Consider the following 9,385-nt stretch of genomic DNA (forward strand, 5'->3'; position numbering starts at 1 on the left):
ATTTATTTTGCTCCTTTGCACCCCATTATTTTTTTATTTCTACTTTGCACATTCTTCCATTGCAAAACTACCATTCCAGTGTTTTACTTGCTATATTGTATTTACCTTGCCACCAAGGCCTTTTTTGCTTTTACCTCCCTTCTCACCTCATTTGCTCACATTGTATATAGACTTGTTTATACTTTATTATTGACTGTATGTTTGTTTTACTCCATGTGTAACTCTGTGTTGTTGTATCTGTCAAACTGCTTTGCTTTATCTTGGCCAGGTCGCAATTGTAAATGAGAACTTGTTCTCAACTTGCCTACCTGGTTAAATAAAGGTAAAATAAAAAATAAAATAAATAAATAAACATACTCATCTCATATGTATATACTGCACTCAATACCATTTACTGTATCTGCCTATGCTGCTCTGTACCATCACTCATTCATATATCCTTATGTACATATTCTTTATCCCCTTACACTGTGTACAAGACAGTAGTTTTGGAATTGTTAGCTAGATTACTTGTTGGTTATTACTGCATTGTCGGAACTAGAAGCACAAGCATTTCGCTACACTCGCATTAACATCTGCTAACCATGTGTATGGGAGAAATAAAATTGTATTTTATTTTATTTGATCAACACACATATGTACGCATGCAAGCAAGCAGGCACATTCGCTGCTACCAGCTCTCACAGTCTCACGTAAGAATTAGATGTTCATCTACGTTTGCCAAACGTCAACTTTCAAAGTTGTTCCAAACATCAAATTTGTTTAAGTGTTTAAGGTTAAGTTTAGGCATTAACGCACGCACACACACACACACACACACACACACACACACACACACACACACACACACACACACACACACACACACACACATCCAATAACTACACAAACAGGCAGTCCTTTACTGCCGAAAGCTATCCCATACTATGTCATCGTACAACATCTTCATCGTCGTGGTTGTCAGGCCCTTCAGCTGATGATATTCCATGTACATGTGTGTCACAAGAAACTATCCAATCAGATGTGTCCTTGTAAGAGCACTCACTCACTGCACGTGCCAGTGTAGCTACAGTTTCTCAAATAAGGAAGTGTAATATATTGTATGACATATGTTGTAACTTACAAAGTGTAGTTGAACGTTTTCTACTGCTGAACATGTTTTAACTGAACCAGCTACCCCCTCCCCCCACACACAGAAACAGTTCTACTAGATATACACTGTACACCACAGGAGGCTGCTGAGGACGGCTCATTGTAATGGATAGAATGGAGTGAATGGAATGGTATTAAACCAAGTGTTTGATGTGTTTTATACCATTTCCAGTGACTCTGTTCCAGCCATTACAATGAGCCCGTCCTCCCCAATTACGGTGCAACCAGCCGCCTGTGGCATACACTGATGCTGACACACAATCCGCCACTCAACAGAATGAGAGGCACATTATACAGTAGGACAGGAGCGTGTGGTGAACAGAATGAGCAGGACTGAGACTAACGAAGAGAGACAGGCCCAGAGAGGTTATATGACTCATAACTACCCTGCATTCTAATACACACACAGGTGTTCTTCAGTGTTTCCACCCGATCTTCACCTCATTTACCACATTAACCAGGACAATCTGAAATGTTCATGATAATAATAATTTCCAGGTTAGGGAACATAACCTTCCTGATAACCTCCAGACTGTTCTGTTTCCTCCTGTCTCCTCCAACACCAACAGTATTTCTGTAAACCTATGATCTGCAACACACACACACACACACACACACACACACACACACACACACACACACACACACACACACACACACACACACACACACACACACGCACACACACACACGCACACACATACATACATACACACACACACACACACACACACACACACACACACACACACACACACACACACACACACACAAACACACACACACACACACACGCACACATACACTCACAGAAAAGCACACATACACACCCCTGCCAAGCACAAATACACCCATCCACGCCCACCTATCCCTGCCCTGAGGTTGGTTCAAGAAGCTCATCCAGGTTCTCCAGATGCCACATTTTAAAGTGTTTTTGTTGCTCCTGCTGCTCTGTATCAATCTATTTCTCCAAAAGTCAAATGTTAAAGTTAAATGTTAAGTTTAGGCTCTCATTCTGAATGCTTAAGATAAGGGTTAAGGTTTGGGATAGGGTAATGAATAGTTAAGATAAGGGTTAAGGTTTGGGATAGGTTTATGAATGGTTAAGATAAGGGTTAGGTTTGCTATTGGATTAAAATATAAAATCAAATCAAAGATGCAAGTTCTGATCAAGAGTCACTCAGGACATGGATAGACGTCAATCTTGAATGACCTGGTCTCTTAAACACACACACACATGTGCATCTGGTTGATGCTGATAAGTGAGGAATGTTCCTCTCCCCCGGGAAGCGACTGAATAAGTAAACGGGATGGAGAAGTGGAGCGAGTGATGGAGGGAGGAGAGGAAGAAGAAAAGATGGAGCTGATGAAAGGCAGAGAGTTGAAAGGGTCTCCCTGTCATCATCATTACGGTAAGAGTATGGACTTCTGCTTTGTGTGTGTTCTTGTGCGTTAGAGTGATACTCGATATTCACCACCCCTGTAAAACATCCTGACTGTGTGTCTACATGCTGTTTATTGATTGGCTGTCTTCTTTCTAAAGCTGCCTGGCAGCAACAGACACGCTGGAGCTAACCTACTGGGTTTCGTTGTGTTCAACACATCTGGATTTTATCACTGGGAAAACGTATTAGTGGCTAAGAAAACAAAAACACCCACATAACTGCTTGTTCAATACAGCTCCATCAGTCTCTGTAGTCCTCTATTTGTCCTTCAGAACAGACAGAGGTCATCACTGACAAAGTAAGTGACAGTGTGTGTGTGTGTGTGTGTATCTCACGATCACAGTCACAATGACGTCTACAAAAAGCCCCCCAGTGTTGAGTTCCTGTTCAGACCTGCTCCATGGGGTTGTAGTTCTGAATGCCTGAAGGACAACGTGTCTAAATACTGCAGGCAGAAACACGTGCAGATGTTTGGGTTGGAACTGCTGTCGGCAAACAAGACAATTGCAATGGTTTGCATGCGTCAGACAAGTTGATGGGGGCTGTGCGTATGTGTGTGTTAGAGAGAGTGTGTGTGTGTGTGTGTGTGTGTGTGTGTGTGTGTGTGTGTGTGTGTGTGTGTGTGTGTGTGTGAAAGAGTGTTTGTGTTAGAGTGTGTGTGTTTGAAAGAGAGTGTGTGTGTGTCTGTGCGCGTGTGGGTGTGAGAGATAGAGAATGTGTGAGTGTGTGTGTGTGTGTGTGTGTGTGTCATTCCAACTGTTCTCTTCTCTGTCATTCTACTACTATAATGACACTCGGCGAGACCCAGATGCAGACACAGGAGGCAGATTGTTGGAGTCTTAAAATGTTTATTAATCCAAAGGGACTAGGCAAGAGAATGGTTGTGGACAGGCAAAAGGTCATAACCAGATCAGAGTCCAGGAGGTACAGAGTGACAGGCAGGCTGGAGGTCAGGTCAGGTAGAATGGTCAGGCAGGCGGGTACAGAGTCCAGGAGGTACAGAGTGACAGGCAGACTCGAGGTCAGGTCAGGTAGAATGGTCAGGCAGGCGGGTACAGAGTCCAGGAGGTACAGAGTGACAGGCAGCCTCGAGGTCAGGTCAGGCAGAATGGTCAGGCAGGTGGGTACAGAGTATAGGAGGTACAGAGTGACAGGCAGCCTCGAGGTCAGGGCAGGTAGAATGGTCAGGCAGGCGGGTACAGAGTCCAGGCGGTACAGAGTGACAGGCAGGCTGGAGGTCAAGTCAGGCAGAATGGTCAGGCAGGCGGGTACAGAGTCCAGGAGGTACAGAGTGACAGGCAGGCTGGAGGTCGGGTCAGGCAGAATGGTCAGGCAGGTGGGTACAGAGTCTAGGAGGTACAGAGTGACAGGCAGCCTCGAGGTCAGGGCAGGTAGAATGGTCAGGCAGGCGGGTACAGAGTCCAGGAGGTACAGAGTGACAGGCAGGCTGGAGGTCAGGTCAGGCAGAATGGTCAGGCAGGTGGGTACAGAGTCCAGGAGGTACAGAGTGACAGGCAGCCTCGAGGTCAGGGCAGGTAGAATGGTCAGGCAGGCGGGTACAGAGTCCAGGAGGTACAGAGTGACAGGCAGGCTGGAGGTCAGGTCAGGTAGAATGGTCAGGCAGGTGGGTACAGAGTCCAGCAGGTACAGAGTGACAGACAGACTCGAGGTCAGGGCAGGTAGAATGGTCAGGCAGGCAGGTACAGAGTCCAGAACAGGACCAACACACAGCTTTAATGTATGTATTTACACATATCTGCATATACCTAATGTACTATCTACCTTTTTGATTTTGAACACTTAAAGACTCATTCATTGTAATTTCATAACTATACGTTTTGTTCTGTTCATTCTTTTGAATACAGTTTTTCTCAATTGCTAAAACACTAAAACCCATTGGCTGAACAAAGTTCTCAGTTACCTGGCTCAACGAAGAACTCTGGCCTGACCCAGCCCAAAGACAAGAAGAAGCACATTGATCACGTTTACTCCTTTGATTTTTGTCCCTTTTAGTATTTTAGTAGTACAGTGCATTGTAGGCTGTATACTGTACAATGGATGAATTGTATGGCCCTGAACATTGTGCTTTCCATTTATTAACAGTACTGACTGCTCAATAGATTTTGACTGGTTGTAGGTTCATATCAACAAAGAACAAGAATTACAGCATCACAGAGACAAAGGACAAGTTTGTGAGATGCAGGGTACAGTACTGTAAAAATAGGGGTACAAGGAGGAGGAAGAACAAAATTGCAAAGAGCAAAGCAGAGTAGTAATTTCTGATCAATTTTGAGCTACTATGATAGAACATGTTTTCATTCATCATAAGTCAATGACGGAAAAATATGAATATTTTTTTAGATTAAAAATGTACTTCTCCCTGAGAAATGTATGTTTTGAACAATGTGTTTTCTATTTTTCGATGTATTGTTTGCTGACTGCTTGAGAGTGTATATCATTTTGATCACTTTGTGTCATGTATTGTCATGTTGTGTCTTGTTTCTGTCCTTTCCCTTCACCCTGTCTCCCTCTGCTGGTCGTTATTAGGTTACCTTTTCTCCCCCTCTTTCCCCCAGCTGTTCCTTGTCTCCTCCTAACTACCTCGTCACCGCTTTTCCCACCTGTTCCCTTTTTCCCTCTGATTAGTCCTCTATATCTCTCTCTGTTTTTGTTCCTGTCTTTGTCGGATTCTTGTTTGTGTTTTTCATGCCTGAACCAGACTATCGTCATGTTTGCTGCAACCTTGTCCTGTCCTGTCGGAATCTGCCGGTCCATCTGAGCCTACCTATGTTTTGTTATTAAAGAAGTTCTGTTTACGTTAATTCGCTTTTGGGTCCTCATTCACGCACCGTAACAGAAGAATCCGACCAAGAATGGACCCAGCGACTTCGGATCCTCTCCACTCAGCCGTCGAGATCCAGGCAGCGATGCTAGGCAGACACGAGCAGGAATTGTCTGCTGCTCGACATGCCGTTGAGACCCTGGCCACCCAAGTCTCCAACCTCACAGAACAGGTTCACCATCTCCGCCTCGATCCACCGGCCACTTCCAGGGCTTTCGAATCTCCGGAGCCCAGAATCAATAACCCGCCGTGTTACTCTGGGGAGCCCACTGAATGCCGCTCGTTCCTCACTCAATGTGATATTGTGTTTTCTCTCCAGCCCAACACTTACTCCAGGAGCACTGCTCGTGTCGCCTACGTCATATCTCTCCTTACTGGACGGGCTCGTGAGTGGGGCACGGCAATCTGGGAGGCAAGGGCTGAGTGTACTAACCAGTATCAGGACTTTAAGGAGGAGATGATACGGGTTTTTGATCGATCTGTTTTTGGGGAGGAGGCTTCCAGGGCCCTGTCTTCCCTATGTCAAGGTAATCGATCCATAACAGACTACTCTATTGAGTTTCGCACTCTTGCTGCCTCCAGTGGCTGGAACGAGCCGGCTTTGCTCGCTCGTTTTCTGGAGGGTCTCCGCGCAGAGGTAAAGGATGAGATTCTCTCCCCGGAAGGTTCCTTCCAGCGTGGATTCCTTGATTGAACTCGCTATTCGCATTGAGCGACGGGTTGATCTTCGTCACCGAGCTCGTGGAAAGGAGCTCGCGTTCTCCGTTGCCCCCCTCTCCGCATCACTACCATCTTCCTCTGCCGGCTCGGGTGCTGAGCCTATGCAGCTGGGAGGTATCCGCATCTCGACTAAGGAGAGGGAACGGAGAATCACCAACCGCCTCTGTCTCTATTGCGGTTCTGCTGGTCATTTTGTCACTTCATGTCCAGTAAAAGCCAGAGCTCATCAGTAAGCGGAGGGCTACTGGTGAGCGCTACTACTCCTGTCTCTCCTTCAAGATCCTGCACTACCTTGTCGGTCCATCTACGCTGGACCGGTTCGTCAGCTTCCTGCAGTGCCTTAATAGACTCTGGGGCGGAGGGCTGTTTTATGGACGAGACCTGGGCTCGAGAACATGACATTCCTCTCAGACAGTTAAGGGAGTCCACGGCCTTGTTCGCCCTGGATGGTAGTCCTCTCCCCAGGATTCAGCGTGAGACGCTACCTTTAACCCTCACTGTTTCTGGTAATCATAGCGAAACCATTTCTTTTTTAATTTTTCGTTCACCTTTTACACCTGTTGTTTTGGGCCATCCCTGGCTAGTTTGTCATAATCCTTCCATGAATTGGTCTAGTAATTCTATTCTCTCCTGGAACGTCTCTTGTCATGTGAAATGTTTAATGTCTGCTATCCCTCCTGTTTCCTCTGTCTCTTCTTCACAGGAGGAGCCTGGTGATTTGACAGGGGTGCCGGAGGAATATCACGATCTGCGCACGGTGTTCAGTCGGTCCAGGGCCACCTCTCTTCCCCCACACCGGTCGTATGATTGTAGTATTGATCTCCTTCCGGGAACCACTCCCCCCCGGGGTAGACTATACTCTCTGTCGGCTCCCGAACGTAAGGCTCTCGAAGATTATTTGTCTGTAGCTCTTGCCGCCGGTACCATAGTCCCCTCCTCCTCTCCCGCCGGAGCGGGGTTTTTTTTTGTTAAGAAGAAGGACGGGTCCCTGCGCCCCTGCATAGATTATCGAGGGCTGAATGACATAACAGTGAAGAATCGTTATCCGCTTCCTCTTATGTCTTCAGCCTTCGAGATCCTGCAGGGAGCCAGGTTTTTCACTAAGTTGGACCTTCGTAACGCTTACCATCTCGTGCGCATCAGGGAGGGGGACGAGTGGAAGACGGCGTTTAACACTCCGTTAGGGCACTTTGAATACCGGGTTCTTCCTTTCGGCCTCGCTAACGCTCCAGCTGTCTTTCAGGCATTAGTCAATGATGTCCTGAGAGACATGCTGAACATCTTTGTTTTCGTTTACCTTGACGATATCCAGATTTTTTCACCGTCACTCCAGATTCATGTTCAGCACGTTCGACGTGTCCTCCAGCGCCTTTTAGAGAATTGTCTTTTTGTGAAGGCTGAGAAGTGCTCTTTTCATGCCTCCTCCGTCACATTTCTCGGTTCTGTTATTTCCGCTGAAGGCATTAAGATGGATCCCGCTAAGGTCCAAGCTGTCATTGATTGGCCCGTCCCTAAGTCACGCGTCGAGCTGCAGCGCTTTCTCGGCTTCGCAAACTTCTATCGTCGTTTCATCCGTAATTTCGGTCAGGTGGCAGCTCCTCTCACAGCCCTTACTTCTGTCAAGACGTGCTTTAAGTGGTCCGTTTCCGCCCAGGGAGCTTTTGATCTCCTCAAGAATCGTTTTACATCCGCACCTATCCTTGTTACACCTGACGTCACTAGACAGTTCGTTGTCGAGGTTGACGCGTCAGAGGTGGGCGTGGGAGCCATTCTTTCTCAGCGCTCCCTCTCTGACGACAAGGTCCACCCTTGCGCGTATTTTTCTCATCGCCTGTCGCCGTCGGAACGTAACTATGATGTGGGAAACCGCGAACTGCTCGCCATCCGCTTAGCCCTAGGCGAATGGCGACAGTGGTTGGAGGGGGCGACCGTTCCTTTTGTCGTTTGGACTGACCATAGGAACCTTGAGTACATCCGTTCTGCCAAACGACTTAATGCGCGTCAGGCGCGCTGGGCGCTGTTTTTCGCTCGTTTCGAGTTCGTGATTTCTTATCGTCCGGGCTCTAAGAACACCAAGCCTGATGCTTTATCTCGTCTCTTCAGTTCTTCAGTAGCCTCCACTGACCCCGAGGGGATTCTCCCTGAGGGGCGTGTTGTCGGGTTGACTGTCTGGGGAATTGAGAGGCAGGTAAAGCAAGCACTCACTCAAACTCCGTCGCCGCGCGCTTGTCCTAGGAACCTTCTTTTCGTTCCCGTTCCTACTCGTCTGGCCGTTCTTCAGTGGGCTCACTCTGCCAAGTTAGCCGGCCATCCTGGCGTTCGGGGTACGCTTGCTTCCATTCGCCAGCGTTTTTGGTGGCCCACCCGGGAGCATGACACGCGTCGCTTCGTGGCTGCTTGTTCGGTCTGCGCGCAGACTAAGTCCGGTAACTCCCCTCCTGCCGGCCGTCTCAGGCCGCTTCCCATTCCCTCTCGACCGTGGTCTCACATCGCCTTAGATTTTGTCACCGGACTGCCTTCGTCAGCGGGGAAGACTGTTATTCTTACGGTTGTCGACAGGTTCTCTAAGGCGGCTCATTTTATTCCCCTTGCTAAGCTTCCTTCTGCTAAAGAGACGGCACAAATCATCATCGAGAATGTTTTCAGAATTCATGGCCTTCCGTCAGACGTCGTTTCGGACAGAGGTCCGCAATTCACGTCTCAATTTTGGAGGGAGTTTTGCCGTTTGATTGGGGCTTCCGTCAGTCTCTCTTCCGGCTTTCACCCCCAGTCTAACGGTCAAGCAGAACGGGCCAATCAGACTATTGGTCGCATCTTACGCAGTCTTTCTTTTCGCAACCCTGCGTCTTGGTCAGAACAGCTCCCCTGGGCAGAATACGCCCACAACTCGCTTCCTTCGTCTGCGACCGGGCTATCTCCTTTTCAGAGTAGCCTCGGGTACCAGCCTCCGCTGTTCTCATCTCAGTTCGCCGAGTCCAGCGTCCCCTCCGCTCAGGCTTTTGTCCAACGTTGCGAGCGCACCTGGAAGAGGGTCAGGTCTGCACTTTGCCGTTATAGGGCGCAGACTGTGAGAGCTGCTAATAAGCGTAGAACTAAGAGTCCTAGATATTGTCGCGGTCAGAGAGTTTGGCTCTCCACTCAGAACCTTCCCCTTAAGACCGCTTCTCGCAAGTTGACCCCGCGGTTCATTGGTCCGTTCCGTATTTCTCGGATCATTAATCCTGTC

The sequence above is a fragment of the Oncorhynchus mykiss genome, chromosome 8, assembly GCF_057628025.1.
Source record: "Oncorhynchus mykiss isolate SJ-2025 chromosome 8, ASM5762802v1, whole genome shotgun sequence".
NCBI lineage: Eukaryota > Metazoa > Chordata > Actinopteri > Salmoniformes > Salmonidae > Oncorhynchus > Oncorhynchus mykiss.